The sequence below is a fragment of the Amphiura filiformis genome, chromosome 10 (assembly GCF_039555335.1).
Source record: "Amphiura filiformis chromosome 10, Afil_fr2py, whole genome shotgun sequence".
Classification (NCBI taxonomy): Eukaryota; Metazoa; Echinodermata; class Ophiuroidea; order Amphilepidida; family Amphiuridae; genus Amphiura; species Amphiura filiformis.
In genome coordinates, this window is record NC_092637.1 from 27,275,969 (window position 1) to 27,285,354 (window position 9,386).

Below are 9,386 nucleotides of genomic sequence, written 5' to 3' on the forward strand. Positions count from 1 at the left end.
CTTACTGTCAATCAAACTCAGAAACAGTTTATGATTTGTCATCATATAGTTTAGTGTTTCACTTTCACACATATAAGTTCATCTTCAAAGTTAGGTTTTATGCACAAATCAATTGTAGTCCTGGGGCCGGGGATAGCGGGGACCTACCTGGGATGTAATTTTGGAAACTGTTACAAACATGTTACAGTCCCGGCTTAGTCCCCGCAGGGCGGGGCACTATTTCTGTGTACATCCTGGGGTACATCCCTGGCCAAGTCCCCGCCCCTAGCCCCGGGCACCATGTTCGAAGTCCCCACGAGTGTTTCCCCCGCATACGACCCGGCACGGTTGTGAGTACTCTTCTATTACGTCCCGGGTACACTCCCGGTGTAGATCCCGGCCTGTTTCAGAGGCATTACATCCCCGTACACTCCCCCACTATGTCCTCGCACTGCGGGGACACATTGAGCTGTTACATCCCCGGCCAAGTCCCGGCTCGGACCCCGCTATTGCCAGGCCCCTGGAGGGCCAGGACTACAATTGATTTGTGCATTAGTAACTAGAAACTTCTTTTGCTTGGGTGAAGTGTCTGTAATTCCATTTCTCCAGGCACCAGATGAATCAACCTCACTTTGGTCTGTTTTTAAACCTTATCAAAGGCTGTGGTGAGTTTAATGATCGTCACATGCCAAATAGTTGATTAATTTCTGACTTCTATTATAAATACATGTTTGTTGAAGCTCCTAAAATAAAATGGTTAATTCAAACCACGCAATACACACAAAATGCCCTTGTCAGCATGCTACATGCACAGAGGAGCATGCACTGTGCTGAGTATGCTCTGTGCAATACAAAAATACACTCATTAATATGGCAATTACTTGACTATCAACAATAGCATTGATATAACTACTAATGATAATACAGAATGCCTACAAAAGGGATATATACAAGGTATAACAAAATAAGTTTACCATTAACTTTTGGTTGTTAAGTTGACCAGGTGTGTAGCCAGATATATGTGGCTGCTAAGGGGCTGTTATTTTCTTCGGGCAGGGAGGGGTCATGATTATGTTGGTGACCAGAGGCAATTTGTATGAACCCCCTCCATCGTGGGCTGAACATTTTGTGGCCCCCCCCCCCCCTCCCCAATTTTAGGCAGAATATTTTTATGACCACCCTTCTGCACGCATACCAGAAACAAATTTTCCCAAAAAAGTCAAGAAATGTGTGCTTGATGGAAAGGTGACCACAATACGGAAACATTTGTCGTTGTAACTAAAGATGGTGCAAAATGTGTGGTGGAGAGTGTAAATATGCATGTAGGGCAGTCCGGCACCCAAAATGTTTAATAGTCACATGCCCTTACACTCGGTTTCAGAGAAGTATGGCAGCTTGCTCAGATTGATGCGAGCACCCGTTAATGAGGGACATAATGCAGAGCTTTGTTTGTGCCAAACAACGTTTTGATGCGTAATTGGCCAATCAGATTACCGCATCTGTTGTTATGATTGTCAGATGATTGAATCAGCTAATCAGAACCCTACTTCTGTGTTTACACCGTGCACACTCTCAAAATGTAAACAAGTGCTGTTCTTCTTTCACAGAAACTGTAGTAATTTTATAACCTTCCTATTTTTGGTATCTCCTATTTTTGGTGTAAAAAAATTTGACCCTCACTATTCTTTGGTATACAATTTTTATGACCCCAAGTATATTCATGAACCTTTCTGAAGAAAATGACAGCCCATAAATTCACAAAACAGTCGCCTTTAATGTAAAGGTCATTCAGCATGTTTAAGCCAACCTGAAGCATTCAACCTTGTTCACCTCAACCACTTATATTGTCATGATTGAGGTCAAGCTTCACCTCAGCTTACTTTCACCTTTTGCTCACAAATGTAAAGTCAACTTTCACTTTATAAAACATGCATCAAAAAGGTTTTCCATTGTCTCACTATTCATGCGTTCAATTTGTCACCACCATCAGTTCACAATGATGCCTGATGAAAGCAAAAGCCAAGTTTAACCTTGATCATATGAATGCTTTTAATAGTTCAAGCTGCTCCTAGTAGCTCATTTGACAAATCCAAACTTAATCATTGTAAAGCGGTATCCAAGAAGAAGAAGAAGAAAGTGGTGAAGCTTGGTGTGGCTTTAGGAAAGTAGCTCCAAGTTTTGTGGGATAGCAACCCCTGTAAATGTATTCCTTATTTTTAAGATGCCGGCTTTTGTAACAGTATCCACATCCAGTTTTGAAGCAAGTGTGAAGTGTGCGTGCTGTGGACAGAACAAAAATACAATTATTATTGACATATACCTCTGTGAAATTCCTAAAACACTATTTCCAAATCAATGTGTAAATTGTCAACAAGAAATCAAGGGCTCAGCAACACAACATCTTAACTCAAAATAGCATACCTGCCAACCCTAAGACCTCACAAATAGGGACAAATGTGAGAAAAAATCTGAAAATAGGGACATTCCTGAATTTTCTATACCTTACTGCAGTCATATGTTTGCAAAAATAGGGACACATGGTAAAATTGCTCTCTTTTATGCTATTTGTTTCTGTAAAAATAGGGACAGTCCCTATTAAATAGGGACAGTTGGCAGGTATGAAATAACTAGTTTGAGTGTACTGTGTAAATACAAACCATGATGTACATATGATTTTGTGTCCATTAAAAGTAGGCACTGACAGCTTAATTTTCATATCATTATCAAAATCTCATTTTCACCACAAATGGAGTTAAGATACTGTGGCGCTTTAATTGGGGGGGTGCCACCCAGCCCCACCTTTCCTGGTTCCGGAAAACTGATTTTGCTTCTAGTTATTTGTATTAACTGCAATCCACAAAATTACCAAGTGTTAATTATGGTATTTACCTATATAATTCCACGTTTTACCCCTGTCCGTATGTACACCATGCTTGTACTCATCGTGAACTTGGGATGTAATATTTTGCACACAAGAGAAAAAAGCCATATCCCAGTAAGGGCCAAAATTTATCTCAGTTTTGATAAGCAACCATGGCAATCAGAGACATGCAGTGGCATAGCTAGGGGGCAGGGTGACACATGCCCTGGGCGCCAGGTTTTGAAATGATGATAGATTAAAAAGGTGTTGATGAAAATATAAACTTTCTCAAATTACATAAACCAAATGAAATACCGGTACCTGTTATTAATGTTTCTTTTTGTAGTGTATCTATTGAGGTACAAGCTGTGAAAAGTTTGTATCCTTGCCCTGGGCACCACAACCCCATACATGTAGCTATATACTGAATAACTGTTCTTACCTACAATGGCTTTCTAGTGTCAGTGGTGTGTGCCATTCATGGTCTTGTTTGATCACATCTAAACCTGTTCTGCCCCACTGTAAAAATCATCCATTCTACATAGTTTTGCAAACTATTTATGTCTTCTCCATATCCAGTATACTTGAAACACATTGACCACTGCCATATGCCTGGAGTAAGCTCTGCCATCTGGAAGTAGTAAAACAGTAAAACAATTCTGTATAATTATAACACTTACTGCCAAAATTGTGGGCTGTCATTTTCTTCGGAAGGGGGGACTCAAATATACGGGGGTCAAAAATTTTAGCCTTTTTAGGGGGGTAAGGTGTATTGGTAGTGGTGGTCATAAAATTTTGTTGCCGAGATAGAGGGGGTCGCAATTGTATTGATGCCGACTTTTTGTAAATGTGGGGCCCCCATTTCCAAAGAAAATGACAGGCCCCTAAAAGATTGAATGGAAGTTTAAAATGTTCCTCAAATTTATTTAGCTGCCAAGGTCATACAAGTAGCCCACTGTATTCACCATAATTAGTTCCCTCCCTAATAACCACACCTAAAGAAACTTTTGAATGACAACCGTACAACTAAATTGATCAAATGTGTGAATAAAATCACCTTCTAAACAGTGGTGGCACTAGGGGGGACATAGGGCACTTTCCCAAAATATATTTTTCTTGCCCCTCCCTCCACTTTTAACTCAAATATTCCAAACATTTTCCACTTTTTGTGGTAATTTTGTGCAAACTTTGTTGATTTTGATTTAATAGTGATTTGATTTGGATGAATTGTATATTGTAGAGCAAATTGCCTAGTTTGAAATAGTTGAAGTGCAATTTTAACAACATGTTTTATGTGATCGCCTGTCGTGATCAGCTGTGTTTACTTCTGAACATCCATTGCTTTACACTGTGTCATGCTTCATCATTTGATTGCCTTGAGTAACTTGCAATGGATCGCTATTATCACAATGGTAATTTTTTCCCAGGATTTCATTTGGCTGTTCCATCCCCAAGGTTCTAATTCTGTAAAGGTTCATCCCTCAGAGGGTCCCTCCTTTCCTCAAGCACTGTTGGAAAAGACCGAAAACTACTAACAATGCTAATTTTACATTCCCCCCCCATCAATTCATGAAAATGTTATTCTCTCAGTCGATCAGTCTGTCAAAAGGGACACCTTGTGAAATCCCTATTGGTTTGTACAGGGCCTTTCAGTTCAATTTTCTCCATGTAAAAAGCTCCAATTTGCTCAAATTGTAAATATTAGGAATTTATTCCCCTAATATTAAAAATCAAACTGTTTGAATTGTTTTACCAAGAGGTACTACATGTAGTTATTTTGTGACATGTTTTGTGATTCCCCCCATTGGGTACAACATAGTTATGTCCAACTTAGTTTCGTCAGCACAGACTGTATTATCATACTGACATTTTTTTTATAGAATACCGATACTCTACTAGTCTTCACTAAATCACTAGTTGGACTATAAGCAGTCATGAAACACGTAGCGGAAGAGCATCGGACAAAGTGTCATAACAATGCAAAAACTGTCCCACAATGCATTGCAAACTTCCAATGCTGATTGGGCTTATTGTAAAATGTACACAATAAATTCCCACTGTAGCACGATAGACACCCATATGATAAAGGCCCGGATCAACGCCTGACGGTGGGATATTTCTCACTTAGATCCATTCTTCCCATTGGTTGCTTAATTGGCGATATTTAGCTGTTCCATCTCACCCCTCGGACACGAAGGGGACGATGACCTTAGTCTTTCAGCTTACATGAATGGGAATTAAACCAGATTTTCCCCTTTTTTTCCCGAATTTCTCCATTCAGTGATTTGCTCATCCGGAAGATCGAAAAAAATCTTAATTCAGATTTTGGTACCTTTGTTAATTGTCATAGATAAAAATGTAAACATAGCCTGCGAGTGGTTCAGCCGAAAGCCATGTATTTTAAGACAATATATACATTTTACACGGATCTGTAATTCTAAATTATAGCGACATGTATTTGAATGGGGCTTCCACAGCCTTCCAGCAATGCCGTTTTCTTCATTTTTTGCCAAATTTGTCATTTCAAAAATACCACATGATAGGGGGGCTGGCATTTTCTTCGGAAGGGGGGGGGGTCCCAAATATGTCGGTGACCAGAGTCAATTTTTTTATGACCCCCCTATCGCGGGCAAATTTTTGTATGACCCCCTATCGCGGGTCAAAATTTTTATGACCCCCACCTTCCAACTACACAGACTCAAGAAAAATTATTTGTCGCTGGAACTATGACACGGAGAAAGTGTGCGGAGCCCGTTCCGAAGAAAATGCCAGCCCCCTAATTTGAATGACTTATCCTTGACTTTTAAGCAATTTATAAATCATTTTCATTTTTGTAAACGCTCGGATCACTGAATGGGTCTTTAACAACATTTCCCTCTCTGGTTCAACAAAAAAATTTGTGTTCCCCTCAAGATCCCCAAAAATTTTGGGTACCTCGATCCTCAAAATGACCATCCCCTGTCGTAAATAACGATCGCTCCCTATAAGTAGGTATGAGAGGCAAACCTTAGTTAACACATTTGCTTGTCAGCCAAATTCGCCTAGACCAGGGCCCAAACACAATAGATATTTACTTAGAAATGTAAAGAACAGCTAGGTCAAGGAAACCTACATAAATATGTTGTCTATACTTCACTTGACCCAAATGATTTTTTATGGTGATGAGACACTCACACATGTAATTTTAGAGGGATTTTGATAGCAGTTCCACATAGAAAAGCTGCTATCATCATGAGACTAAGATCTAGAAACACCACAGAAATGCTGTTTTGTTAGCTGAATCCCCGGCTGAATCTTTTTGATGAAAGTCAATCTTTGACAATATGTAACTTTGCTACGGAAAGTCGAAAGTGCTATGACAAAAAGGATGCAGTTTGATGGCAAATTTTAATTCACCTTTCATACCTACTAGTACTACACCATACATGTATAATTAGCATGCTATGATGCTATAAATACATGTACTATAAGTTATAGGTATGCTAGGTGAATTCAAATTTGCCATCAAACTGCATCATTTTATATATCAAATTAAAGCCCTTGAGTAAACAAAGCCAAAACTGAAACCCTTTTTTCATAGCACTTTCCGTAGCAAAAGTACATCTTGTCAAAGATTGACTTTCATCAAAAAGATTCAGCTAGCAAAATTCCCCAAAACGGCATTTCGGGGTGTTTCTAGATCTTAGTCATGGAAGTCTTATGCTGGTTTCATACTTTCCTGCCGCTTGCCGCTTTGCCGCTCTGAAGATGATTTTGCTTCACTGCCCAATCTCACTAAAAACGCTAGCGGTGACCAGCGGCAAGCCGATATATCGATCACTCCACCGCTTTGCCGCCGTGGCAGCACCGCTGGGAGTTGAATTCAAGTCAACTCGGAGCGGTGCCGCTCTGACGTATGAGAACAAAATACGATTTTGGAGCGGTGCTGAGCGGCAAGAGTAGCTTTCAGAGTCATGCCGCTGCCGCTTAGCGGTGTGCCGCTCCGCTTGCAGAAAAGTACAAGCGGCATGATGAAGCGTCATGCCGCTCAGCGGCAGAAAGTATGAAACCAGCTTTATGCTGGTTTCATACTACCCTGCCGCTTGCCACTGAGCGGCTTGGCGCACGCGCATTGCAGACAAACGGACACAATAAAGGCATGTCATTGGTTGAAACGTCCTGCGGCAAGCGGCAGGAAATTAAAGTATGCTGGAGGCTTTAGTCTCATTTATAGCAGCTTTTTTTTAATGGAACTGCTATCAAACTCCCTCTAAAATTCCATGTGCGATTGTCTTATCACCATAAGTATAGAAAACATATTTATGTACAGGCTGAGTCAAAAAGAAGTAAACTCATGTTTGAGGGGCTGTAACTCGAGATCTGTAAGGAATCTGCTAAAAATGAAAATACCACTGGAAAGAGCAAAGTCTACACGTCTAAATAAAAAGAGGAATTGTTGCAATTGGTCACAGCAAACTAAAGTTATACTCATTTGAACACAACTACCCATTTTTGTAGCTGCACACGGTTGATTGATTTTAATCTATTTCAATTTCGACGAATCAGCAAAGTGCTAACAGGATTTATTGTTGAAAAGACAACTTTTGCTTTTAATTAATATTCAACAAAGTCCATGACGGTACTATTGTTTACGGTAGGGATACCAATTCAAGTCTTTACGAACGATCCGGCAGAAGCTTGATTGGGGAATGTTGGGTAAATAATTGAGCTGATCTTTGGTGTTGCGGTAACCCATGTCTAACTCTAGCAATGTTCACGTGTGATCCAGCAGTTCGTGGTCTGCCTGAAGCTTCCAGCTGTCTGTTCCTTAGTGTTCCATGCACATTGAGCTTGTTCACATTCTTATATACTGCTACCTTACATGAAACCCGGTTAGCTGTGGGAAATTGGAGACGAAAAAGACGCTGAACTTCAGGGGGACTCTTAGTTTCATGATACTTCATCGACAGAAACGTGGTGCGCTCCCATACGGTAAATTGTAGTGCCATGTTGTCATTTGGCCCGTTTTATTATAATGTAGTGCAATGAGGTAAAATTCACATTGAAAAGAGCCCTTTAACATATAGGAATTATTGATCGAAACCACACCTGCCACATATTTTCATTTGCATTTGAATATCGCGCCTGACCAATCAATATAATAGGCAGGCCCCTACTTGGGAAGTGAAACCATGTGCAGCTACAAAAATGGGTGGTTGTATTCAAATGAGTATAACTTGGGTTTGTTGTGAGCAATTGCAACAATTCCTTGTTTTAATTAGACGTGTAGACTTTGCTCTTTCCAGTGGTATTTTCATTTTTAGCAGATTCCTTACAGATCTCGAGTTACAGCCCCTCAAACATGAGTTTACTTCTTTTTGACTCAGCCTGTAGGTTTCCCTCCTCGGCCAGTTGTTTTAAATTTCTATGTAAATTTGCATTGACATTTTCGGCGAATTTGGCTGACTAGCATTATAGCAATGTGTTAACTAAGGTTTGCCTGGGATACCTACTAGTATAAGCTTAACTGAAAACACGTCACACTTTGATATTTGTAGAAGTACTTACTTCAAAAGGATATAGGCCTAGCTGCTAAAGACGCCTCTTTCTTTCTCCGTGATCGAAAAGTAATATTGGTGGATGAATTTCACTAGAATTTAGACAGAATAGCCGATGATGCTTACGGGTATCAGTACGTACAGCCACAGCACAGCTGAATTTTTGCTTATAGTCTCTACATCAGCGACAAGCAGAGGGAGCATGAGGGAGCGTAACCAAACTGGTTGCAGAGGAGACTATGTATAGAAAGCCAATGCTGCCATAAATTTCGTTTTTAATTGAAAGAGATGAAATTCCCTCAAATTCGCATTTCAAAAGGAAATTTATAATTTTATCTGGCTGACCTGATAGTTTATGATCCACTTAAACAAAATAAGGCAAAAAATTTTTTTGGAAAAATTATTGGAGGGGTCTTGGACCTAGCCCATTCTACTTCCCTTAATTTCTTATACTTGTATATTTTATATAGTGTAATGCAATAATCTGTGTGCTCTGAAAATGTGTGATTTAATTATTTAAATATGTATACTATGTGGTTTCCGTAATATGTATAATAAAGGCTTATGCCTGACAACTCGTCAAAAAAAAAAAAAATTAGCAGTGAGTTTCTTGTCCAGGGGAATTTCAAGCTCAATTTTAGCACGACTTCAGACTCTGTTAAAATTAGGTATATTTTTCCACGAACGCGTACTAACCACCACCAATGTTCGAAACCCTTTCATATCAACATCAATGTATAATTTTGCATGACACACAGTGTCATCGCCCCGATATCTTCATGGCAGAAATCGCCATGGTAGGTTGAATCCACAGCCACGCATGGCCATTTTGTTCCGACCTTTGAGACGCATAATGAGCCGAGGGACATCCCGACTAAGGCTACTGGCAATGGTTTGGTAATTGACTTCTCTGTGTGGGGGTGAGCTTGTATACGCCATGTGAGTGGGTGCTCACACTGGGGTGTGTGTGTGTGTGACCTATGTGTGTATCCGCCATGTGAGTGAGCGCT

The 9,386-nt window shown here is 40.0% G+C and overlaps 1 long non-coding RNA gene across 2 annotated transcripts; it reads right to left on the bottom strand.

Moving 5' to 3' along the window:
* Positions 1–1,091: 1,091 nt before the first annotated feature.
* Positions 1,092–8,508, bottom strand: LOC140162700 (uncharacterized). 2 transcript variants are annotated; one of them, XR_011860334.1, is made up of 3 exons: positions 8,387–8,504; positions 3,282–3,498; positions 1,092–2,259 (listed from the first exon to the last, which is right to left on the bottom strand). It is a non-coding gene; the product is annotated as an uncharacterized lncRNA (long non-coding RNA). The 2 variants fall into 2 exon arrangements; XR_011860333.1 differs by having other exon boundaries at positions 1,093–2,259; positions 3,282–3,470; positions 8,387–8,508.
* Between the last annotated feature and the right edge of the window lie 878 nt (positions 8,509–9,386).